Below are 26,278 nucleotides of genomic sequence, written 5' to 3' on the forward strand. Positions count from 1 at the left end.
AGGCCTATGCAATTAGGAAAGTTCAGAAAAAGAAACAGCTTTAGACCAATGGAACACCGTTCCATACACATACTGCTAACTGATATCATGGACAGTGACTTTGGGAAAGCAGAAATAAAAATAATCTATCTTCTATTATCTCATAAGGTAACAGTTGCTTAGTGTCAAGAAAAAATGTGGTCTAATGTTCTCTTTTCTGTAAGAAAATAAAAGAAACTCTCAAACTTCTAAGGGCAATAGATTTTCTCATCCATATACATTAAGGTAAGGTGTGATGAAAGTAACTTGTTTATACATCAATTGGTTTCATAAACTTAGTGCAGATTGAAAGTTATCTTTAGTATAAAGTAGCTCTAACTTTTCTTCTTTATGATATACTTTTTGTTGAGGAGAGAAAGGGATAATGTTAGCCAAAACTTCCAGTGTGCTTAGTTTAGCTATGCTATCATCCAGTCAGTAGTGGTCATTATAAATAAACCATTAACATTAGTAGCAATTATAAATTATTTTGGTTATTATTTTGGTTAAGATTCCAAAGTAACATCTGTGTTCTTATTAACTCTACCCCAAATAAACTTTAAGAAAGAAAAGGCACCTAAAAAATTGTGAAGAAACAAGTTTTTCTCCCTTGATTGAAAGATTTTTGTGAAAGAATGAAGAAAAAAATGATGCTAGCAGCTTTCCTATTAGTGATGACACAAGGGTCATACTCTGCAAATCAAAGACAAAGACGAATTAAATAAAATCCGAAATCAAGCCATCCATATTAATGTTAAAATATAATTTAAAGATATGTGTAAAGTTTATTTGCTTCTCCATTGCATAGAGTTGCTATTTCTTATTAACACTCTGTGAAGAAAAGGCTTAGGAAAAAAATGAAGACTTTAAAAAAATAATTTATTTTTTAATAGAATGACAATATTTACTTATTTTTCCTTGTTAATCTTTCATTTTTATTTTTTATTTATTTATTTATTTATTTGTCTTTTTTTTTGTCTTTTTTGTTGTTGTTGTTGTTGTTGTTGCTATTTCTTGGGCCGCTTCCACGGCATATGGAGGTTCCCAGGCTAGGGGTCGAATCGGAGCTGTAGCCACCAGCCTACGCCAGAGCCACAGCAACGCGGGATCCGAGCCGCGTCTGCAACCTACACCACAGCTCACGGCAACGCCGGATCGTTAACCCACTGAGCAAGGGCAGGGACCGAACCCGCAACCTCATGGTTCCTAGTCGGATTCGTTAACCACTGCGCCACGACGGGAACTCCCTAATCTTTCATTTTTAAAAGGCTGACTTTATTGTTCTCATGATTACAAAATGCTTTTATGAAAATTTTGCACTCTCTCTCTAGAAAAAAACTTATTTCCGCACACATTTTGGGGGATGTCTTAAAAACCAGGGTAAATTCATGGGTGTTACAAGAAGAGAAAATATATCATGTTGGAAAGATATGAAAACGGTTGCTCTGTGAGAGGAGCAAGAGTTCCAAAAGGACGCTAGCTGGGAAGCAAATCTGGGTAAGTGGCAAGAATTCTATGAAGTTAGCATTAAAAGAACCATGACCCCAAGGAAATTCTTCATGCACACGTGCAAAAAGAGATAGGAAGAAAAATGTTCATGCTACCAATGTTTATAAGAGCAAAAAACAGTAATAGCACAGATTAGTGAACTGTGGGATACTGATACAATAAACCTTACACTAGTGAAATTGAATTAACTGAACTTTAGCTATTCACATCTGCCTACTGACCACATTCCCTTCTTACAAACGAGGTAATAATGTGTTACATTTGGACTCCCAGGAATTCCTGTTGTGGCTCAGTGGGTTAAGAACCTGACTACCATCCATGAGGATGCAGATTCGATACCTGGCCTCCTTCAGTGGGTAAGGATCTGGTGTTGCTGTGAGCTGAGTGTAGGTTGCAGATGTGGCCAGAAGCTGAAGCTCCAATTCAAACCCCAGCTTGGGAACTTCTACATGCCACAGACGCAGGCCTGCAAAAAATAAAATAGAGACTCTGGAACTCAACTTCATTATTAACTCTCTCACATTAATCTCTCCATGCATCAGTTTCCTCATCTACAGAGAGCAGAATAACACTTGTACCTACTCAAGAAGTATTAGGAGACTAAACATTTAATATTTTTAAGTTATTAAAAACAGTGCCTGGCACATGGTAAACACTGTTAAGTGTCTGATTAATAAATAGACCATAGCTAACCAAGTTTTAATATTTCTTCTACTCAGCAGCCCCCTTTCTAATAAATGCTGGCAGCCCTTAGTTTTTGCCAGACTTAGATATTATGCATTTCTTTAATTATCCATTTGAGTAAATACATATTCAGGGTGTTTTATATACTTTTACATAGCTTTTGTTTTTAGTTCTCATTCTGCTGCTACAGATATATTAATGCTTAAATTCTAAGTTTTAAAGTTAAAAAAATTTAAGTAGTGTAAGAAGCCAGTCTAGAATACCTTGTTATATCTTAATTTCTATTTTTTGCTGACCTTAAAACAAAGGTAGATTATAACCTTAAAACCAAAACTGTGTTGAACTGCCTGTATAATCAACTATTAAATCTAAAATATTAATGATTCAGAGTTCCCTTGTGGCTCAGCCAGTTAAGCATCTGGCATTTTCACTGCTGTGGCTCAAGTCACTGCTGTGGTGCATGTTCAATCCCTGGCCCTGGAACTTTTGCACTCCATGGCCCCCAAAATACTAATGACTCTTACATCTACTTTTCTGTTTACATTAAAGAGATAAATACTGAAAAGCCTAGATTAGTGGATTTCAATATGACTAATTCTGGATAGGGAATGAACATAACCGTTTTGAAGATAAGTTCTTTTTTTTTTTTAGGCCTGCACCAACAGCATATGGAAGTTCCCAGGCTAAGGGGTCGAATCAGAGCTACAGCTGCCAGTCTATACCACAGCCATGGCAACACGGGATCCAAGGCATGTCTGCAACCTACACCACAGCTCAAGGCAATGCCAGATCCCCAACCCATTGAGCAAGGCCAGGGATCAAACCCGCATCCTCATGGATACTAGTCAGATTTGTTTCCACTGTGCCACAATGGGAACTCCAGAAAAATTACTCTCAGAAGAATTCTTCTATTATTTTTACATTCAATTGTAAGTGCCATACCTGCAACCATCTGCCTATTTATTAAGGAGTTCCAAACTAAATTTCCTCATTTTTCTTTTCCTTGACTCCTTCCTATCCCCCCCTACCTCACCCCAAAAGGGGCACAATCACCAAGCCCTAGCTAGTATATCTCAAAAAAAAAAAAATCATCAATCTACAGACATACAAATCCAATGTCCTATTCCTGCTTACACTTCTTCCATGAGGTTTTATCTCACATATAACAAAATCCAAAACTCACAACAAAACTACTCTCCCTATAGCACACTACACTTCAGCCACTTTCCTGACCTTGGTTCCTCTCTATTCCCCAATCCTTTCCCCCACTCCGAGGCCTTCTAAAAAAGAAATGGAAATAATCTAGACAGAAATAGTTTTATTATTTAACTTTACTGAGTATGTTTGGCTACCCTTGAGAGGTACAAGGAGATGGCCACTTCCCGCGGCATATGGAGGTTCCCAGGCTAGGGGTTTAATCGGAGCTGTAGCTGCCAAGCCTACGCCAGAGCTGCAGCAATGCGGGATCCGAGCTGCATCTGCAACCTACACCACAGCTCACAACAATGCCGGATCCTTAACCCACTGAGCAAGGCCAGGGATCGAACCCGCAACCTCATGGTTCCTAGTTGGATTTGTTAACCACTGCTCTATGATGGGAACTCCAGTAAAATGCTATTTTCTAACACATACAAAACCTGTATTGGGAGTTAAAATCGTATCTGAGCATTTTGCTATAGTGTTTTGGAAATTTAGAATAGCAGTTCTGATAGTCCTTGACATTTGCCTTCCAATTTGTAGAGCTGCTCTTTAGAAAAGAACTAAACTCCTCTAGTTTAGGTATTACATTTTATTTTTAGCTCTTTGAATGTGGACTCTCTGCAACACCCTGGTGTTCTCTCTTGCCTTGTGACAAAAACAGAGAGGTAAATTATGTTGCAGACTGATGCCACAGAAGTGGGCGTTCTTCAATTAGCAGATACTAATCTAGCAGTTTTACTACTTTCAACTTTCTTTTCTCCTTGTGTTCTTACCTTCAAAACTTTGCCTAGTCCTTTATATTACTAATCTTCTATACCTCCTCCCCCCTTGATACTCCTCTTGGATTTGTTTAGAAAGATTTGTAATAAATATCCTTTGACCAGTTTAATGGTCCTTATTCTTTTTGACCTTTTAACTAAACTGCTATTATTGAATTAGAACAAGTTCATTAATTCCACAAATTAACCTTTTAAAATGTTGTATACCAACTCTATGCCAATTTAAGGATATACACCTGGGGGCTTACAGTCCAGTGGGGGAGATAAACAGTAAACACAGTCACACAAACAAATATATAAATAAAAGTTGTGGAAAATGATAAGAAGAAAGAGTAGAAAGTGCTATGAAAATGTCATGGAGAGCTGAGAGCTGATTTTGATTAGTGGATTAAGAGAAGGAGAATTTTAGTTAAAGCTTGAACAATGAATAGAGATTGAGCAGGTGAAGAAGTGGAGATATTATTCACAGCAGAGAGTATATTGCAGGAATGTAGGCATCTTATAGCTAATAATGAGAAGTTCAAGATTAGTGAAAGAGGATAAGAGATTCTTCAAAGTTTTTACTGCACACATAGTATGAAATGATTCATTTCTGAAATAATTTTGGGATTAGGTTTTGCTTATTTGTGGTCTTGGCTCAGAGGTTACTCCTTACTCAATCTAAAGCAGCTCCCCTAATAACTCTGTACCTCAGTTTATCCAATTTTATGTACTGATCTTTTCTTCCCATTTGAATGTGAACGTTGAAGAGTAGGAACTTCATCTTTCTTGTTCAGTGCCAAACCCCAGCTATAAGACGCCTACATTTGTATATTCAGGCAACACCCCAAATTTAATGGGCCAAGAAGAAAACGCTCATCACTATTCCTCAAAGTCACCACTAAGCACACTGCTATCACTAGCAACCACAGTAGTATTTAGCAGCTCTCTAGTTTCATAGAACAGTTTAACCTAGCTTTCTTTGCATTTCCTATATTCAATTCATCGACAACGCCTGTTAATTCTTTCTCTTCCATGTCTATCAAATCTGCCTCTGGTTCGGTTTTTCAAAATCATCATTACACGCCACACTGTGAGCAATTCAAGTCTGAGGCGCTTCAGCAGCATGTCTAACCTCTACTCCTGGTCTGCCCACACAGTGCATCCTACTAAACAACTCCCCACGTCCCCATGTTCTAGTCACCATGCAACAATGCCTTTCCATAGTTTCCATAAAAAATTTGCACTCCCTTTATCTAGCATTCAAGGTCTCCTATTATCATGGCCTCTAATGACAAAGCTTAAAGATACAAGAGGCAAAAAGTGATTGAATTAAATGGAGAAAAACATACAATACAGTTGAAGAATTTAACGTTCCTCTCTCTGCAACTGACATAAGAAGCAGACTCCTCTGAAAAAAAAGCAATACTTAGAAAATCTGAATAGGATTACAACCCACCTTGACCTAAGTGACATTTTTAGAATACTATACCTCAAAACTGCAGAATACAAATTATTTTCAAGTGCATGTGGTACTTTCACTAAGAGGGACTATCTGGTAACAAGTCAAGATGAATTTAAAATAATTATACACATCAGAATGTGTTGTTGGAACAAAAATGAAATAAATTAAAAACTAGTTACAATAAGATTTAGGGAAAAAAATCCCAACTCCAAATGCTTAAAATTACATTTCTAAATAATTCATGAAATAAAAAAAATTTAAAAAGGAAAGAAAAAAGAAATTTGAAAATATTTCAAATGGAATTCAAATAAAAAATAAAGCAAAATTAGAGCTTTGAAAATATTATTTATTTATTTATTTATTTATTTTTGTCTTTTTGCTATTTCTTGGGCCGCTCCCACGGCATATGGAGGTTCCCAGGCTAGGGGTCGAATCGGAGCTGTAGCCACCAGCCTACGCCAGAGCCACAGCAACTCGGGATCCGAGCCGCGTCTGCAACCTACACCACAACCACAGCTCATGGCAATGCCGGATCGTTAACCCACTGAGCAAGGGCAGGGACCAAATCCCCAACCTCATGGTTCCTAGTCGGATTCGTTAACCACTGCGCCACGACGGGAAATCTGAAAATATTTTTTAAAAAATTATAAATCCCCAGGTAGGATGGCCACTGACATAGCTTCATTTTCCCTTCAACTATGTCTGAAATCACCATCCTTCAGCCACAATGGCTATCATCCCCCACTGCCAGCTTCCGGATCTTCTACACCAGGAGTAGGCAAACTGGTTTCTGGGCCAAATAGGGTCCACCACCTAGTTTTGTACGCCCCATGAGCCAAGAATGGTTTTTACTTTTTTTAATGGTTTTAAAAAATCAAAAGAATAATGTTTCATGACAAAAGAAAACTATAAGAAATTCAATTTCAAAGTCTATAAACAAAATTTTGTCAGAATACAATCATGTTCATTTGTTTACATATTATCTATGGCTGCTTTTGCATTGCACCAGCTTAGTTGAGTAGTTGCTGCATGACCAGCAATGCCTGAAGTATTACTATATGGTCCTTTACAGAAAAAGTCTGCCAACCCCTACTCTGTTCATATTCCTCTCCCCCTCCTTTCCTGTCAATTCATGCCTGTACCCCCAAAATCAGCTCAGAACTCACATATGAGAAATATCACTTTTACTTCTTTGAAAAATACCCTATTCAAAATCCTCTATATTGTTTTGTAAAGCACTAAGTACTTTTTATGTATTTGGTTTCCTAATTTAGCAGTAAGTTTTCTAAGAAAGGGATTGTACCTACCCTACCATTCATCAATACAATCTGTAGCAAAAGAGCTAAAGCTAAGGAAACACCTCTGTCTCCTAAAGTAAAGACCAAAGTGTGTGTGTGGGGGGGAATCAACTGGAAATTGAAAATGCATATATCCATTACTCTTTCTTTTTTTATTACAGAGAAAAACATTAACTTGTCTACCTTCTAAAAATAAGTGTTTATTTTCTTGGATTATAAAAATGAATCAAGGATAGGAAATAAAAATGTACTTAATTATCGACAAAATTTTTCTAAAATTAGTAATCTGTTTTGGCCTCATCTTTCCCCTAAATCAGTAGTTTTCAAATTTTTTGGATTGAAGGATCCTTTTACCCTTTAAAAGATTATCGAGAACTCCAATGAGGTTTTATTTATGTGAGTTATCAGTATTTATTATATTATAAATTACCTTTAAACTGAGAAATTTTTAGGATATTTACTAGCCCTTTAGTAACCCTTTTATTTCTTTACCACGAATACGAACACTAAAGGCAATAACCTCATACACTGCCTTGATTACTAGTGAGTCACCAGCTTTGCCTGCCATTATTTTTGTACTCCCAGTGCAAATATCTACACATTATAAAAGGCAATTAACACTTTAACACTTCAGTATTTTTTTTTTAATAAAACAGTTTTGATGTTGTAGACTCTATGAAAGGTCTTAGGTACCTTGTTATACATTGACTTGTGGCCCCCAAATTTGCATGTTGATGCCCTAACCTGCCCCCCATTTGACTGGAGATAAGGCCTTTAAGAAGATCTTAAGATTAAATAATATCATAAGGGTGGGGCCGCAACTTAATAGGATTAGTGCCCTTACAAGAAGAGGAAGAGACACAAGGAGTACACAGAAGAGAAGTCATGAGAAGGCTCAGCAAAAGGTGATCTTGTGTAAGTTGGGAGGAAAGGCTTTAGCAGAAATGAACCATAGAGCACCTTTATATTGGAGTCCAACACCTAGAACACTGAGAAAATTAACTTGTGTTATTTAAGGCACCAAGTCTATGGCATTTTGTTATGGCAACCCAAGCAGAACCCCAAGAGCCCACAGACCATATTTGGGGAATTTTTGCTCTAGATGTATACTTATTACCTCTTTTTTTGCTCTTAAGGAAGAAGGCAAAGATCCCTTCAAAGAAGAAGATCTGGAGTTCCCATTGTGGCTCAGTGCTAATGAACCTGACTAGTATCCATGAGGATATGAGTTCAATCCCTGGCCTTGCTCAGTGGGTTAAGGATCCGGTGTTGCTGTGAGCTATGGTGTAGGTCACAGACATGGCTCAGATCCTGCAATGCTGTGGCTGTGTCACAGGCTAGCAGCTGTAGCTCGGATTTGACCCCTAGCCTGGGAACTTCCATATGCCACACATGTGGCCCTAAAAAAAGAAAAAGATAATGGAGCCTACAAAGGAAAATAAGATGATATCCAAGAACACTGAAGAACTGAAATTCTCCCATAAAAATGGAAAAAATAAGAAAGTTTAACTGATAATCCACAGAATCTGGGCTTTCCCATCAATCTATACCTAGATCTCCCAAATCCCATGTTACTTAGACTTTACTGTGAAGTTTAAACTATACCCTTACTATATCACTGTTGTGAACTGTCATCTCTAATTCCTTTTAAACCCTTTGAACTCTTATCTCTTGTTTGATCTTCTAGAATTTGGCAAGGGATATTTACAATAAACCTTCTGCCAACCTTAAGAGCAATATTCTCTTCTGAGCTTTCAGAAACATTCCAAGAAACTGTACTCTACTGGTTGTCAACTCTACTGGTTGTCATCAGCTTCTTCTCAAACTCAACTCTACTGGTTGTCATCAGCTTCTTCTCAATGTCCTTCCAAAGTCTGGTAAATTTGGACATATCTATAGCTCAGCCTTTAGCCCTCTTTTATTCAGTGACCATGTAAATATGCACATACACACACACACTTATTCATGTACACACAAACATTCCACACACATGCACATTCTCTTTCCTTGGAGAAGTTCCTCTACATTCAATTTAACCTAAAAATTTATCAAGTATCTCATACATGACATCTCGATAAATTAATTCCACTAGGGAAAACACGGACATAAAGCTAGTTATAAATTTAAGCTGGAAACTATAAAGAAAAAATGATAATTTTTAACCATGATACAATGAAAAATTCCTAACAATAAAAACAATACCATAATTCTACAAATGACCCAGTTAACATCCCCAGAAAAAAAGTGCAAAGAACAAAAACAAGCAATTCATATAAGATGATCTGCAACTGGATGATAAAAATGAAAAGCACATCCAACCTAATTAATTCTTAGAATTAAATTAAAATTATGGCAAAGTAATTTCTCATCGATCAGACAGGTGAAAGATTAAAGACTGACAAAATCCAGCACTAGTGAGGATCTAAGGAAATAAGCAACATCCCACACCATTGTTAGGAATTTAAATTGGTACCAGATTTCCAAAGTTGCCAAAATAATCAAAATGTACATAAAAAAATCAATCTGCTAAGAACTTGTCTTAATCACACAATCAAAGTGCATTTAATGAAGGCCAGCAGTTCTCAGCTGGGGCCTATAATACCCTCCAGGGACCATTCAGCAATGTTTGAAGATATTTTTGGTTGTTGTCACAATTTGGGTGGGAAATGCTACTAGTATCTGATGGGTAGAGGCCAGAGATGCTGCTGAACATCCTATAGTGCACAGGACGGCCCTCACAACAAAGAATTATCTGACCCAAATGTCAATAGTGCTGAGACTGAAAAACCCTTGCATAGGAGGATCAGGAACTCTCACATTGCAGCTATTCTTGCTCCCCCTCCTCCCCAGAAGGAAAGAAAATTAACTGCTACTTAGGTCAAGTTCTAGTCTAATGACTAGCCATGCAACTGGCAGATGGGGGACAATGGGCACTGAAAGGTCAAGCTGCTCTAAGGTTCTCCCTCTCCTATATTCGTCATCCATTTGCTAGACATACACAGTTAATGATAGAATGATACGTGATTCAGCCTGACTTCCATGGAGTGGCTGAGTCAGAACACATGGGGTCTAGAGTTGTCACTAGGATTATCACGCACCTATCACACTGTGAACAGAACTTGACAGTCAGCTAACAGAGTAAGATCATACATCAAGACTGGAGAAATGAGACAAAGGTGTGCACTAATTCCTAACAAGCCTCCTAGAATATAGAAATACAGAAACCAGTAACAAACTGGACCTATAGAGAATGCAAATTCATGACCTCTACTTGGAAAGCTGCCTGAATACACACACACACACACAAATGATTTCTGAATATATAGACAGTGCCTATGTTCAATTAAACACTTAGGTGCTATGGTTAAAGTGTTCAAAAGGAAAAGAGAAAAAAGGAGATCTTAAATTCACCAGAGGTATATTAAGGGAACAAAGGAAATCTCAGGAAAGATGAGAACTGAAGTTCCATTACAGCAACTGTGTAAATGTTCCCCAAAGACAAGAGTGTTTCAAGTGTCATACTCCAGGAAAAGCATCAGGCAGATAAGTAAACTCTTCCTGCCTCCAAGGTGTTCCTCACAATAACAACTCTTTCTCTATCATGATGAAAGTGGAGTGTGTAAAAGAGAGAGAGGCTGGGATACTGCAAAGACAGTGTAAGAAAACAATTCTATGGAGTTCCCGTCGTGGCGCAGCGGAAACAAATCCAACTAGGAACCATGACATCGTGTGTTTGATCCCTGGCCTCGCTCAGTGGGTTAAGGATCCAGCGTTGCCGTGAGCTGTGGTGTAGATCCAAGACACGGCTCGGACCTGGCATTGCTGTGGCTCTGGTGTAGGACGGCAGCTATAGCTCTGACTGGACCCCTGGCCCGCGAACCTCCATATGCCGCGGGTGCGGCCCTAAAAAAGACAAAAAGACAAAAAAAAAAAAAAAAAGGAAAAAAATTCTAGCTTTGTTATTAACTAAATAAAAGTATCATGAATCCATAGCAGTATTTCCTTTTCAAATATCCTGTTATCATCTCTTACCACTAACTCAGAGAGGTATTTTCAGTAACTAGCCTAAATTTCATCATATACATGTAACCCTTACATGGATATGCCTCGAAAGGTCCCACATATACTAAATCTTATCAAACAAATCTCATTCTTTAAATATAAAACTGAAATATTTCATTCAAGGGAATCCAAGTATGAATCACTCTTTTAAAAATTAATCCCATCTTAACATGTTTTTTTTGTATAAAGTCAAAATTTTAGGAGTTCCCACTGTGGTGCAGCAGAAACAAATCCAACTAGTATCCTTGAGGATGCTGGTTCGATCCCTGGCCTTCTCAGTGGGTTAAGGACCCGGGATTGCCATGAGCTGTGGCGGAGGTCACAGACGAAGCTTGGATCCCAAGCTGTGGCTGTAGTGTAGGCCAGTGGCTGCAGCTCCAATCTGACCCTTAGCCTGGGAACTTCCATATGCTTCAGGTGCGGCCATAAAAAGACCACTAAACAAACAAACAAACAAAAAATCAAAGTTTAATATATATGGTTTAATATATTTGTGCTAAAAAACACAAAAAACATGAATTAAATTTGTCCATACTATTTCCCATATTCCCTGAGAGACATACCATATTGAATAGTCAATAATAAACTGATCATGACATTTGCTGCACATGCTCAACAAACCAAATAATATCAAATTTGGCAACAGTCATGAAAATGGAAATCCCAATTTAACACCAGTTTATTATTGTAAGATGAACTGTGTTTCCTCAAAGACATACTTCTTTTAGTGTTAATTTAGGCTAACTTTGATCTTCCTGGGAAGGAACATAAATAATGTTATGGAAAGGATAGGAATTTTACTGAGAAAACTGTAAAGAATTTGTAGAGCAGGCATGAAGAAAAAAGCACTGAGAAGTCTGAAGGGGGTGAAAAGGCAAGTTGTTTGGGGGAGAGAAGATCAAGAAGAGGCAGAGATATAGTAGCTTAATGAGAAACAGGAAAATATGAGAAAGAAGAAAGATATTTAAAGGCAACTGAGGCAATTTAGTAAGACTTGCTGAATGATACAGTGTAAACTACTTTCTTCACCCCAACAGAATCTTTAGGAATAGTCTGCATTATTCAACACCAAAAAAAAAAAAAAAAGTATTTTATTTTTTATGGTTTTTTTACTTGTTTTCTACTATGCAAGAAGTCTTGATGAAAGCTCCAAAGATAGAGAATAGTAGTCTAAGGCTCAAGACCAATTTGTACCCCCTTCAACAATAATTACATTATGAAAAAATATAGGCAGTTAAACTGAATTACAGAATATTCTATTTCTTATTGAAAAACAACATATTTCTTCAGGTCAACTAACCAGTCCACAAATTGGTTAATATTAGGTCATAATGAAGCCAAAGATGATGGGTCTGAATCCCTATGATCCATTAACTTTTCTATTCTGAATTCAAAGGCTCTATGCCTAAATCTTTGGTCTTTCAAATGAACTGATAGTCTGCTAATGACAGACAAAAGAGTATAAACAGATGAATGAAAAGTCATCACTACTATTGGCAATATTTAAAATATATGTCCCACTGATTTTTTGAACCTAGGGTATTAGTTTGTAGAAAAGGTCAAAAAAACCATCAACAGTTTGGAAAATGATTCTGCTTCAGTTTCTTGTAAATTTTTTTAAAGAAAGTTCACCATGTAATTTTAAGTCTAAAACGAAGCCATGTGAATTAGTTTCCAAGAATAAATTAAAAACTACATTCAAAAATGAATTACTACTGGAGTTCCCATCGTGGCTCAGTGGTTAACGAATCTGACTAGGAACCATGAGGTTGCAGGTTTGATCCCTGGCCTTGCTCAGTGCGTTAAGGAGCCGGTGTTGCCGTGAGCTGTGGTGTAGGTCACAGATGCCGCTTGGATCTGGCGTTGCTATGGTGGGCAGCAACAGCTCCGACTCCGACTAGACCCCTAGCCTGGGAACCTCCATATGCTGTGGGTGCAGCCCTAGAAAAGGCAAAAAGACAAAAAAAAAAAAAAAAAAGAATTACTACTGTACAACTATAAATGTAATAAATTTATTGAGTAATAAAAAATTTAAAAATGAATAAAACAAAAAATGAATTGCTACTTATTATGCAATTATCTCATTTTTATGATGCCTAAAGTAATTAAACAATTTAACAGAGGAAAAGAATCTATGAAAGGTCCTGTTAATTGTTGACCATAGTAGAAGAGTTTAAACAAAACACACATGTTGTTTAAATTCCTCTCATGTTAGATGATCTAACAAAAGCAATAATATAAGTAGTAAGTAATATCAAATTCTTAATCATAATTGGAAAGACAGTACAAAATGTCTACTCTTTGCTATTTAACCATCTGGAACATGTTAGAGACTCCGTGAAAGCAAGAAAAATCTGCAAGTATAATTGCACTCAGGGACTACTGGCATGACATACTTCAATAAATACCCCTAATAGGATTCACTGATATAATAATTGGCACCAACACTGATGGCTTTTCATTATTTGGCTATTTATTCTTACTGACTAAATACTCGCAAAACCCAATAAATTGTTCCTTAAATAAAAAACAAACAAAAACGCCACCCAGCAAGGGCAAAGTGTGACCGGTTGCAGAGGTAGAAGAGAAGGGATGGGCGAAGAGCAAAGATGTGCCAATGCCTGAGTTCAATTTGTACTTTCCTTCCCACTTTCTCTCTTTCTTCTTCTCTTCCTCTGACTCTAATCTAGCATGACTATCTGCACTCTGATCAAAAGCGACTTGGTTAGGGTTAAGGGAAAATGTTGTATCTTGAGTTGGCTAAATTCCAGTACTGAAGGTCTTTAAACTCAATTGTAACAAGGGAAAACATTCAAAATTTACTCTACTCCTGATGGTTTTGGAGATGGAACACTTAGCTACCTAAACTGGAAGGGTTAAACAAGGGAAGAACCCAAGCAGCTAAGATTTTTAGGAGGTAGCTCTGACAGCTGAAGAGGGGCTGCTGTGATAGTCTAATGCTGATAGAACAAACAGCTGGACTAATAATGTAGCAAGAGGTGAGATGAGTGAGACACTGGACTAAATCAGTAAGAGTTGAAGGTAAAAAAGAGAGACCAAACTGTCTTCATGTATCAATTACAAAAGTAATTCATATTTACCATACAGAAAATACAAGTAAATAAAAAGAATAAAATATAAACTACTCATAACTGTTCCATCTAGAATTAAACATATGTATATACATACTCTTCTACAAAAACAGATACAGTTTTTAATAGTTTTGTTTTAATGATGGTCAGTGCACATACTGTTTGAGACCATTTTTTCATTGAACTTATATATATGTATATATATAAAAGTTCTCATGTTGTTAAATATTCTTCTACATTGTCGGTAAAATATTTCTGTGTATGTATCAGTTTTTAAACAGGACAGTGGTGCAGGTCTTTAGATTAGTTCCAATTTTTTGCTATTAAAAACAATGCTATGATGAGGTACCTTTCTGGCTAAAATTTTATTTACATCAGGATTAGTCTCTAACTCAGCTCTATAAACACCAAGTGTTCTATCATGGGAGTCTAGATATGTATTAAAGCCAATTAGCCAAGACTCAGATTACAGGAGATAAGTGATATCTGAGGGAGAAGCTAATGAATTCATACATATTAATTATGAATATGACATCCAAGCAGCTATGTCCAGCTGACCTCCAAAGTAGTGGGATATAAAGGCTTTTCGAATCACTGACATATTAATGACAGTGGGATAGATGAGATGACCAAGGAAGGGAGAATAGAGTACTAGGAGAACAGATTAGTATGGAAACACTCCCATAGTTAGAGGGTCAACTAAAGCTGGAAGATCAAAAGTAGCCAAAAAAAAAAAAAAAAGAAAAAAAAAAGAGAGAGAGAGAGGAGAGAGAGAGAGAAAACGAATAAAGGTAAGAGGAATCCAGAAGTTGAGGGTAAAGAGACCATAATGTCCAGTTTTGAGAATTATTTTGAACCTGAAAAAAAATCACAATCCTCTAAAACACAGCAAATTCTTAGAGAAAAGTACCTAAAGGTAGTCAAGAGTCTGCTAAAATAAACCCCAATGAGGCACAAATACGTCCCCTCAAAGACACCAAGAATCTAAGATATCCCAACACCACCAGAATCACTGAACCCACAGGCTGTTCATGCTCCACCTATCTACCACCCTCCCCCAACTTCATGTCATAAAGGTCCGAACTGTTAAGAAGATTTCTATTTAAGTTAGAGGGACAGAATTATAAAGCGCTTTTTGTTTGTTGTTGTTGTTGTTTTTTTGCGGGGTGGCAAGGAGGGGGTGGCCTAAAACTGTTTTTCTCTCTTCAAGGTTTTGGCCAGTCCGAGTATACAAAGACTCATTATCACAGCAAACATGTTCATGGCTGCAACTTCATTTTATAAATTTACCTAAGGATCTTTTTCAGAATTAACTTTCATGAACATGATTTCATTTTTCACCTTTTTCTTTCCACCCTCCATTTACCCCTTAGCAACTAAGAGCTTTAGTCCCCCAACGACTGGTTTCCAATGTTTCCAAATATACACATCAATTGCTCCACTTTCCCCAGCTCTAGTCGGGGACTGCTCTTGCAAAAAACCACAGTCCTCATATGGATGCACAAGCTGAGCTGCAGGAAATCAAAGTACAGTCTTACATCAAGTAAGTATTTTTAAAGACCAACCACATTCCTTACTCCTATAATCCTTGGTATTATAGGAGAGAATAATAACATTATCATCTTTCTTCTAGATCCATATTCCTCCCCTTCTAAGGAAATCTTGATCCATTCTCTTTTTCTTATCCCAGTTTTGCCATAGAGTGATCTTACCCTCCCATAGTTTTAGTATATTATTTTATTGGGAAGGAGCACTAGAAAAAGATGGAAAGACATCTCAACTCCTATATATGTAATTTTGTTGATCAATATCAACATACCAGAGCAATGTACTACAGATCACGTTAATACCACTAATTATAAATGAGCCACTCAATTTTTCATCACCTGCGAGAAAGGATAATGAGAGAACAGGAAATGTATAAACAGCATGTAGCAATATTCACCAACTCACAAATCATTTCCAGTCTCTGAAGATCATTGCTTCTTCGTGCTTCTTCCTCTCTCTTCTCCAGAAGTATATCCCAATGTAATAACAGTTTGAACAACAAGCATAATAACAGTTTGAACAACAAGCAAGGCCATGTGAATCTAAGACCTCCGAAAGTACTATGGGACAAAATTTCAACATTACATATAAAAAGTGCCATTTTAATTTTACTTTTAAAAACTGTCTACTTTAGTAACGGCTAAACCTAAAAGTAGGCTCTTAATATTTCAACAGTGACCTGACAAAATCATACTTTCCTGGTGTCTCTGAAAATGTCATTAATGTTGATGACACCTATTTTGTTAAAGAATGGGACACTGCTGTAGCAATAACAAATTTCTACCAGCCTTCTCTTTACCTCCTATCTGGATTTACTACTCTAATTCCTCACATCCTCCTCCTCCTCCCTTTGGGAAGCCATTCCTCATCTGCGACGGTTTGATTAAGTGACCCTCCTATATGCTCCTATAGCACCCTATGCTTACCCCCATAATAGCATCTAGCAAAATATTTGTCTATCTGTCTGGATCGAATCCCCTTTGACCACAGGAAGAGGACTGTAAGTTCCTTGAGAGCAGGAAGGCTATGTCTTATTCAATGCCGTATTTCCAGAGCCTAGGTCAGTGCCTGGCACCAAGTATACTCTCAGTAGAGATAGTCAGCATGGCCCCTACCAGCACTATCAACTGCTCCCATACTAAAGCTTACCACAACCTTCTATATGGGAATCAGCATAATTTTCTTAGGGGATACTTATAATCTAATACTGACCATACACTGTACATCAAGCAGTGTATTATGGATTCTTCTTAATTTTATTTCTTCAAAATCTCTGATAAAGTAAAAAAATAATTATTCTCCTTTACAAATGAGAAAATAATAGCTCAGAAGATAAATTTCTTATAGCTATACAGTAAGCAGCTTAGAAAAGATTCATGTCTGCCTGTCTCACTATAGGTCAAGAATATTTCTACTATACTATTCTGCTTATCTAATACTTATGCTGAACCAACATAATATGTAATGATTCAAAATATATTTTTCTTGCTATATTCTGTAATGATAAATCCCCTCTGGGAATCAATAAAATGTGAAATATCTGGAAGACTGTAAAGATGCTGGGTTAGGCTTACATGCTCTGGACTTAGATTGACTATCTGGATTCAAATATCAGCTGTGCTACCCACTAGCTGTGCAATCTTTTTTTTTTTTTTTTTTTTTTTTGGCTTTTTGCCTTTTCTAGGGCCACTCCCGTGGCACATGGAGATTCCCAGGCTAGGGGTCCAATCGAAGTTGTAGCCACCGGCCTACCCCAGAGCCACAGCAATGCCAGATTTGAGCCACGCAGGATCCTAGCCGCATCTGTGACCTACACCACAGCTCACAGCAACGCCGGATCCTTAACCCACTGAGCAAGGCCAGAGATGGAACCCGAAACCTCATGGTTCCTATTCAGACTCGTTAACCACTAAGCCACGACGGGAACTCCTAGCTGTGCAATCTTAATTTACTTAATTTCTCTGTGTTTCAATTATTTGTAACATGAGGATAGTAGTAGTAACTATAGGGTTGTTATGAGGAATAAATGACAATATATGTAAAGGATTTAGACTAGACCCCAGTATATAATACTACTACTAAAAGCTAGGATTACTGCACACTACTATATATACTACCTTATAGTCAATAAACCTTAGCTATTAACATTTGACTATTCAAGTTTATACAAAGGAATTGTCAACTGCTTCTATGTGAGTGGTTCTCAAACCACTCTTTAGTGAATCAGAATTATCTAAGAAGTTGTTGTTTTTTGGGGTTTTTTTTGCCATGCCAGCAGCATGCGGAAGTTCCCAGGCCAGGGATGGAACCCATACCACAGCTACAACTCGAGCCACAGCAGTGACAATACTGGATCTTTACCCTGCTGTGATATCAGGAAACTCCTCTAAGAAGTTTTAAAAAATATCCAGAGACTGGGTATCCTGGCATTTCTGGTCTGTGGGTTTGGATTGGACTCTAGAAACTTTTTTTTTTTTTTTAAGGGCCACACCTACAGCATATGGAGGTTCCCAGGCTAGGGGCTGAATCGGAGCTGCAGTTGCCAGCCTACACCACAGCCACAGCAACTCAAGATCTGAGCTGCATCTGTGACACACACCACAGATTGGAACAATCACCACCAGAAAGGCTGCATTCTCTTTTGTTGTTGTTGTTGTTGTTGTTTGGGTTCTTTTTTGTCTTTTTAGGGTTGTACCTGCAGCATATAGAAGTTTCGAGGCTAGGGATCCAGTTGGAGCTGTAGCCACTGGCTAAGCCACAGCCACAGTAACACCAGATCCAACCCACATCTGCAACCTAGATTGCAGCTCACGGCAACTCCAGATCCTTAACCCACTGAGAGAGGCCAGGGATCAAACCTGTGTCCTCATGGATACTAGTCAGATTCATTTCCGCTGAGCCACAATGGGAAATCCAAGGCTGAATCCTCTCATCACAATGCAAAGAAATAAGTAAAAAACAAACATAAAATTGCCATATACTTGAAAATTTAAATCTACATCTTTAAATAGCTCACAACTCCAGAAACAAAAACAAAAGATTTTAAACTAAGAATAAAACGATAATGAATATTTCAAAACTATAAAATGTCACGAAAGCAATACTTAGAGGAGAATGTATTCTCATAAATGCTTTTATTATGAAAGAAGAATGAAAATTAAAGAGCTAAATGTCTAACTAAAAAAATAAACCTCCTCATCTAAAAATAAGGTAAAAAACACAGACAAATATTAAATCATAAATTAATGAAATGGAAAACAAACAATTTGATAAAATCAAAAGTTGATTCTTTAAAACAAGTAATAAAATGCCCTCAATGCGGTCAAAAAAGAAAAAGATACATGTTAATTATTTAAAATGAAAAGGAAAGCTTAACTATAAAGCAAATATTACACAAATAAGATGTTGTGAAAAACCTTTTACTAATAGATTTAAAGCAAATGAAAAAGGTAAATTCTTAAAAGATATAACTCATTAAAACAAACCTAGGACATATTAATGTAACTAACTAACTAAATAAATGCAGGAGAAGAGACAAACCTTTCTTAGGGAAGAATTCCAAAAAATATATGAAACTACTCTCTCCTCTAGAAGGTAGAGCTTAATTTCCAGATTTACTTAGGAACCCTTTTCCAAAGAATTAAGTAGATAAAGAGTAATAAGGATTTCACAGCAGAGCAATCAGGCTGTACTACTGAATCATGTGACAAAGGTTAACATCACCCGTGAAGTGCTGGATATCATGTCCCCCTAAAGTGGTGTGATGACCACCCCCTCACGGTACTTCGGGACTATGGGACTTCCCCTTTACGGTATTCTTCTCGTAATCCCAGTCTGATTGTGAGAAAAACATGAGACAGACTTAGAGAGAGATTCTATAGCATACCCGGTCAGTACTCCTCAAGACTGTCAAGGTCATAAAAACAAGGAAAAATTAGGAAAGTATCATAGACTGAGACTGGAGAAACACAGTCATATACTCTAGGTTGGACTATGGACAGAAAGAGAATATTAATGACAAACTGCTGAAAGCTAAATAAAGCCTGGAGTTTAATAACATCAGTGTGTTAGTTCTGACAAAATGTGCCACAGCAACATAGGATGTTAATAATGCAGGGGTGGGGTGGGATGGCTGAGGGGTACACTGGAACTCAATATACTATTTTTTTACAACTTTTCTATTAAGTCTAAAACTATTTTTTTAAAGTTTTGTTTTCTTTTCCACCACACCTGTGGCATATGGAAGTTCTGAAGCCAGGGATCAAATATAGCCACAGCTGTGACCAGAGCTGCCATAGAGACAATGCTGGATCCTTAACCTGCTGTGCCACAGTGGGAACTCCTGTTGTTTTCTTAAAAAAACTAACTCAGGAAAATATGAAAAGAGTTAATACTTTTATACCCATCAAAGAGATTAAGTCAATAGTTTAAAATCTTCTCCAAGGCCATAAGTCAGTTTTGTTTAGAAGTATAAGATTTGGGGACTGAGTGATCAAACTACTTAGAATTAATTCCATATGCACACTCTGTTTTGCGTTTTTGGTATAAAACTGTTTTGTCTTTAAGGAATGTTGTATGGTATTATAGAAAATAAAGAAAATAAAGATAAACAAAGGAAAGAAAATCCAACCCTAGTAATTTTTTAAGAAATCTTCTCAGAAAGCAGAGTTGAATTTTACCAAAAAGTTTTCCAGAAAGAAGAAACATCTTCCAACTCATTCTATTAGACCTATATGACCTTAATACCAAAACCAAATAGTATTAGAAAAAGAAATAATATGTCAATCTCATTCTTGAACACAGATGCAAAACTCAAAACGAAAGAGGCATCACCCTCAACAATCCAAATCTCAACAAAGTAAATTAACGCAACAAATTTTATTAAAAATAGGGCTGAGAGCCTTTATTCCAACTCATAAAATGCATCACATAGGAAAAACATTCAGTACTCTTCAACATCCATATTCTATTCACTCCCTAAAACTTAGGAACTAACTAGTTCTGTGGTTCTCAAACTATGTTCTAAGTTGTCCCGAGGTGCCACAGCAAACTCAGAGGAGTGCCACAGGATGTTTTCAATTTGATGTACAATACACATCTGGCAGGCATCACTTACATTCTTTCACAGTTTCAACATTAAATCATACTGTATTCCTTTTGATGACCTCTTATCTTTGCGAATCTGAGTTTATGGTGGCAGTTGCTGTGATAAAAAGCAAGCATTGCCCCCCCCTCAAAAAAATAGGAACCATCATGTGGAAATCAACATGAAACAAGAAATGAGAGTGGCAGTGCCCAATCTGAGTCCAAGATTTGAGAAGTTATGTGATACTCTCAGATACATACACCGTATTGGTAAGTAATTGTGGCTATTTAAGAATAAAATTAAAATATTACTTTTTGACTTTATGCGTATTAATTTTTTAAACAGCTACTAAGTTGTTAGGACATAAATACTTATTGTTTGAATCTAACTACTTAATAAATGTAGCTACTAGGCATTTCTTTGACTGAAGGACACTATGAACTGAGAAAGTTCAGGAGTCTCTGAAACAGTCATTATATCCTTACTAGACCCTTAGTTATATCCATTAAACCCTTACTATATCCAAAGTAAGAATCCAAAAAAAATGCAGATAGTGAAAGATACTTTTATTGACAAACAATATAGTGATAAATTGAAGATTTTTCTATCTGCGTTTATGCTAGGAATACAAGTGTGATTTAATATTACAAAGATGTAAGCATTATTCACAAAATTAATAGACAATCTTTTCAATAGTGGTAAAACATCTGATTAAATTCAACATTACTGATAAAAATTTTTAGAAAAATCATTTAAGATTTTTAAGACCTCCTTACTTTATAAAGGACAGTGAATACAGAAAATCTTGTAGATAATTATTAAATATTTGAAGCATACTCTAAAATTAGAAACAAGGACACTCATTAATCACTACCTCTATTCAACTTGTACAGATCTGTCTAGCACAATATATGTAACTTGGGGAGGTGGGGAGATGAAGGACTTGGTATGGAAGAAACAAACTTTGGCCAGATGATGGGGAAAGAGAAACTGGATGATCATACATGGCATATTTTTGTGGGTGAAGCCTAAATGCAGCATATATTACTTCTACTCATATTCTACAGCCTAGAAATTATCCAGGTGGACATTCTTAATGCAAAGGAGGTGGAAAATACAACCCAACTCTGTACGCAGGAAGAAGAGGAAATTTTTAGCCACCGCGTCCCTCAAACCAAACTGGAAAATAATTTAGCACTGAAAGTGAGAATGTACATACTCTACAACCCAGCAATTCTACTTCTGGGTAGAGAGGCTTTTGCATATGTACACCATAAAATATCTGTAAGAATACTCATTGCAGTATTGTTCATAATAGAAAAAACAGGACTTCCCGTGTGGCTCACAACATAATAGAAAAAACAAACGCAAGCGTGTCAATTAACAATAAAACAGAACATGATGGAGGATAATGTGAAAAAAAGAATGTATATAAATATATAACTGGGTCACTGTGCTGTACAGCAGAAATTGACAGAACAGTGTAAATCAATTACAATAAAAATTTTTTAAACCAATAAAATAAATTATCATATATTCATAACTAGCCATGAAAATAAATGTCCTATAGAGCAATGTAAAATGAATCTTAAAAGTGGACCTTTTTTTAGGGCCGCACCTGCACCATATGGAGGTTCCCAGGCTAGGGGTGGAATCAAAGCTATAGCCACTGGCCTATGTCATAGCCACAACAACACCAGATCTGAGCCGCACCTATAGCTCATACCACAGCTCACGGCAACGCTGGATCCTTAATCCACTGAGTGAGGCCAGGGATTGAACCTGGATCCTCATGGATACCAGTCAGTCTCCACTGAGCCATGACGGGAACTCCAAGTGGATTTAAGCAGGACACATACAATCTACCATTTTTATAAAGTTCGAAAATAAATTAATAGACTATATTATTTAGGATAGACATACATGCAGTAAAACTTACACTTTTAAATCTTAAAAAACAAGTCACAAAATTCCATTTAGTGTTTATATATAGGAGGAGTCAGAAAGAGAGAGGTGTTGAGAAAGGTTTACAATGGGAGTTTCCATTGTATTGGTAATATTCCATTTCTGGGGTGGTATACATACTACTGATTGGTTCATATTGACATAACAAATAATATTTTAAAATCTACTTTCTAATGGAGGGCAATAAATTTTTATTTAATGGACTGAGGAGATTACAGAACAGTATTTTATGGAGCATAACAAATATTTTCAAATATTCAAATAACTACTTATCTCCTTATTTATTAACCAAAATACACCTTCTTGATTACCTAGAGAAATAATACTCAAGAAACTATTAGTTATCACATAAATGTAGTAAAGAATTTAGAAAAACTTTACCAGTTAACCACCCAATTACTTGTTCCTACTCTTCCCCAATCACATGACCATTCAGTAAACTGTAATTACTACGTTGACGTCTCAGTGCTCTTCTTGAATTTTAATTATAGTAAGTATTTTTTGAAACTATAGTAGTAACAGTGAAAATTAAGAGAAGACATAATAATTCTAAGCAAGATTAAAGTACATGCAAAGGAAGGAATACTTGTATTCTGACCTCTTAGGTAAAGGTAGGAGGAAGGAAGAATTGTTTTTCAAAGAATGATTTCCAGAGGAATTCTAATTAATAAAACTGTCAGGGTGGGAGTTCCCGTCGTGGCGCAGTGGTTAACGACTCCGACTAGGAACCATGAGGTTGCGGGTTTGATCCCTGCCCTTGCTCAGTGGGTTAACAATCCAGTGTTGCCATGAGCTATGGTGTAGGTCACAGATGCAGCTTGGATCCTGCGTTGCTGGGGCTCTGGCATAGGCTGGCGGCTACAGCTCCGATTTGACCCCTAGCCCAGGAACCTCCATATGCTGAGAGAGCGGCCCAAGAAATGGCAAAAAGACAAAAAAAGCAAAAACAAAAACAAAAAAAACTGTCAGGGGAAGAAGTGGGATTAGGAGGTTCAGAGGATCTTTTTCTCCCAGAATTGCTTACAATGTACCTCCATTTCCAAAACATGCCAACAACTCATGCAGCTCAGTATCAAAAAAACAAACAACCCTATCAAAAAAATGGGCAGAAGATCTAAACAGACATTTCTCTAAAGAAGACACATGGATGGCCAAAAGAACACACAAGAAGGTGCTCAACACTACTAATTATTAGAGAAATGCAAATCAAAACTACAGTGAGGCATCACTTCCACACCAGTCAGAATGGCCACCATCAAAAAACCTACAAACACTAAATGCTGGGCTTTTTTGGCTTTTCCCATTAGCCCCACTAAAACATTTCAAATCCTATCTATATAAGCTTAAATCTGATATCCGCCATAAATCCTTCTCAGAAAATAGTCTTAAATACTCTCCCCCTTTGAAATTTTTTTGAAAAGAAGTTTTCAATGTCTTTGTCACAGGATATACTAACTAAACATTTGATGGTTAGAGATGATTCACCAACAATTTGATGTCTGCTATCTCTAAATATTAAATTTTACACTATTATGTTTATAATAAAAGTATGCTGATCTCACTAAGTAGAATAAAAGTCCTTAATAAGAAGGTACTATATTTTACGCCTCAGAGGAGAATACTGGAATACTGTAGTACAATGATACAGTAACTTTTACTCGACTGAATATCTACTGAGTCATATGTGTACATCATTCATCATATTCTAACCTGCCCACCTTCTATATTTCCACATCACTGTCAAAATTAACATCATTCTTACGGCACCAGACTGCCAATTTAGACAAAATTAGTATATCTCTCTCATTTTTGTCTCTAACATTAAATCACAAAGTTCTGTCAATTCCCTCATCAATGTCTAAGAGAACTGAATATTCCTTCTATTTATACATCTCTGTCCAAGTTCTCATCTCCTCTGCTTAGGTTTAGAAACCAATCTAGTTCATTATCCACGCAGAACAGTATCTTTAAGAAATGTTTTTTATTTAATCACTTTCGTCCTAATTAACTCTCAGAAGTTGTTGTTTTTTTTAATTGCCCAGCTAAACAAATGTAAAATGTATATTCAAGGCGTCCTTCAGTTTTTCCCTGTCTTTTTCTCTCTAGGTCTCTCATAAGGATTTGGTATTCCACTTATCAGGATTCTCCCCCAACTCCATGTATATGCATAGCTGTACACATTCTTCAAAATTTGATCAAAATTCATATTCTTTAAGAATACTTGCCTTTAGGGAGTTCCCGTTGTGGCACAGTGGAAACGAATCTGACTAGTAACCATGAAGATGTGAGTTCGATCCCTGGCCTCGCTCAGTGGGTTAAGGATCCAGCATTTCCATGAGCTGTGATGTAGGTCACAGATGTGGCTCAGATCCTGTGTTGCTGTGGCTGCAGCACAGGCCGGCAGCTGCAGCTCCACTTCAACCTCTAGCCTGGGAACTTCCATACACCACAGGTGAGCCTCTAAAAAGCAAAACAAACAAAAAATACTTGCTTTTAACCTCATTCTGATCACTGTCCCCTGAAAATTTGCTAATTTATACATTAAGTAATACTTGTTCATATGCTTTGTTTTCCAATGCTATACTTAAATACAAAATTGTATTATACAAATATATTCCTGGCTATAGCCATGCATATTTCTTTTTATTTTTAACTTTTTAATATTCCTTATCCTAATCTCAATTTTTTTCATAGCCAATTTATTAAAACACTAAACAGTCTTTTTTCCCCACTGAAATTACCTACTTACTTGGTACCTATAATAGTTAATTTTATGTATCAACTTGGCTAGGCCACAGTGCCCAGATACATAATCAAACACTGGTCTAGATGTTGCTATGAACTTTAGGAGAGGTTTTTTTTTTTTCTTTATGATAGTGACATTTAAATCAGTAGACTTTGAATAAAGCAGATTATCCTCCAAAATGGAGTTGGCCTCATTAGTCAGCTGACAGCCTTAAGAGAAACATGACTAAAGTACCCTAAGGAAGAGGTAATTCTGCCTGTAGACTTCTGCTTTTGGATTTCAACTACATCCACCCTTTTCCCAGGTCTCCAGCCTGCCAGCCTGCCCTGCAAACTTCAGACATGCCAATCCCCATAACTGCATGAGCCAAATCCTTAAAATCAATCAGTGTCTTCTTTCTCTCCGCTACACACACACACACACACACACACACACACGTTTAAAGTCTTGTTTGGTGACTACAGGGGACACAAAAACAGGTCCCTCATATCCCTCAATCAATTTATTCATTTAAAAAAGTACACAGTGTCTGCTGTGTGCTATGTTCTGAAGATTCAAAGTTGACCTAGAGCCCTATTCTCAAGAACTTGGGAGTGGGGTAGGTTCAGTTAAAAAAACAAACAATTAATATAATGAATATAAGGTTATCAGTTCAGGATACTATTCATGGTAACACAGGAGAGGGACACATACATAACTGAAGTTTCTGCATCAACTGAATCTTAACTGCCTATAACTAAAATATTGTTTATCATATAGTCACCCTTGGAAACCAATTACATATCTTAAACATATAGGTGAAAACAAACACAATCCAAATACTACATTGTTAATATTCCTTTGAAGT

At 36.8% G+C, this 26,278-nt stretch overlaps 1 protein-coding gene across 25 annotated transcripts in view; it reads right to left on the reverse strand.

The window, feature by feature from the left end:
- The window catches only part of NCOA1 (nuclear receptor coactivator 1), a 253,860-nt gene that overhangs the window by 122,866 nt on the left and 104,716 nt on the right, over positions 1–26,278 (reverse strand). For 3 of the 25 annotated variants that reach the window (XM_085015951.1, XM_085015962.1, XM_085015957.1), the window contains exons 1-2: positions 16,847–16,907; positions 16,040–16,194 (exon numbers count right to left, since the gene is read on the reverse strand). The exons of 21 other annotated variants lie outside the window; for them this stretch is intronic. The gene's annotated coding sequence lies outside the window, so the exon portion shown is untranslated. Of the gene's footprint in view, positions 1–16,039; positions 16,195–16,846; positions 16,908–26,278 lie in introns of those variants that run through there. One more of the 25 variants, XM_021085902.2, reaches the window with a different exon arrangement.

Source organism: Sus scrofa, chromosome 3 (assembly GCF_054392235.1).
Source record: "Sus scrofa isolate SSC_HxYL_T2T_F1_AM1 chromosome 3, Sscrofa_HxYL_maternal_Yorkshire_Landrace_v2.0, whole genome shotgun sequence".
Taxonomy (NCBI): domain Eukaryota; kingdom Metazoa; phylum Chordata; class Mammalia; order Artiodactyla; family Suidae; genus Sus; species Sus scrofa.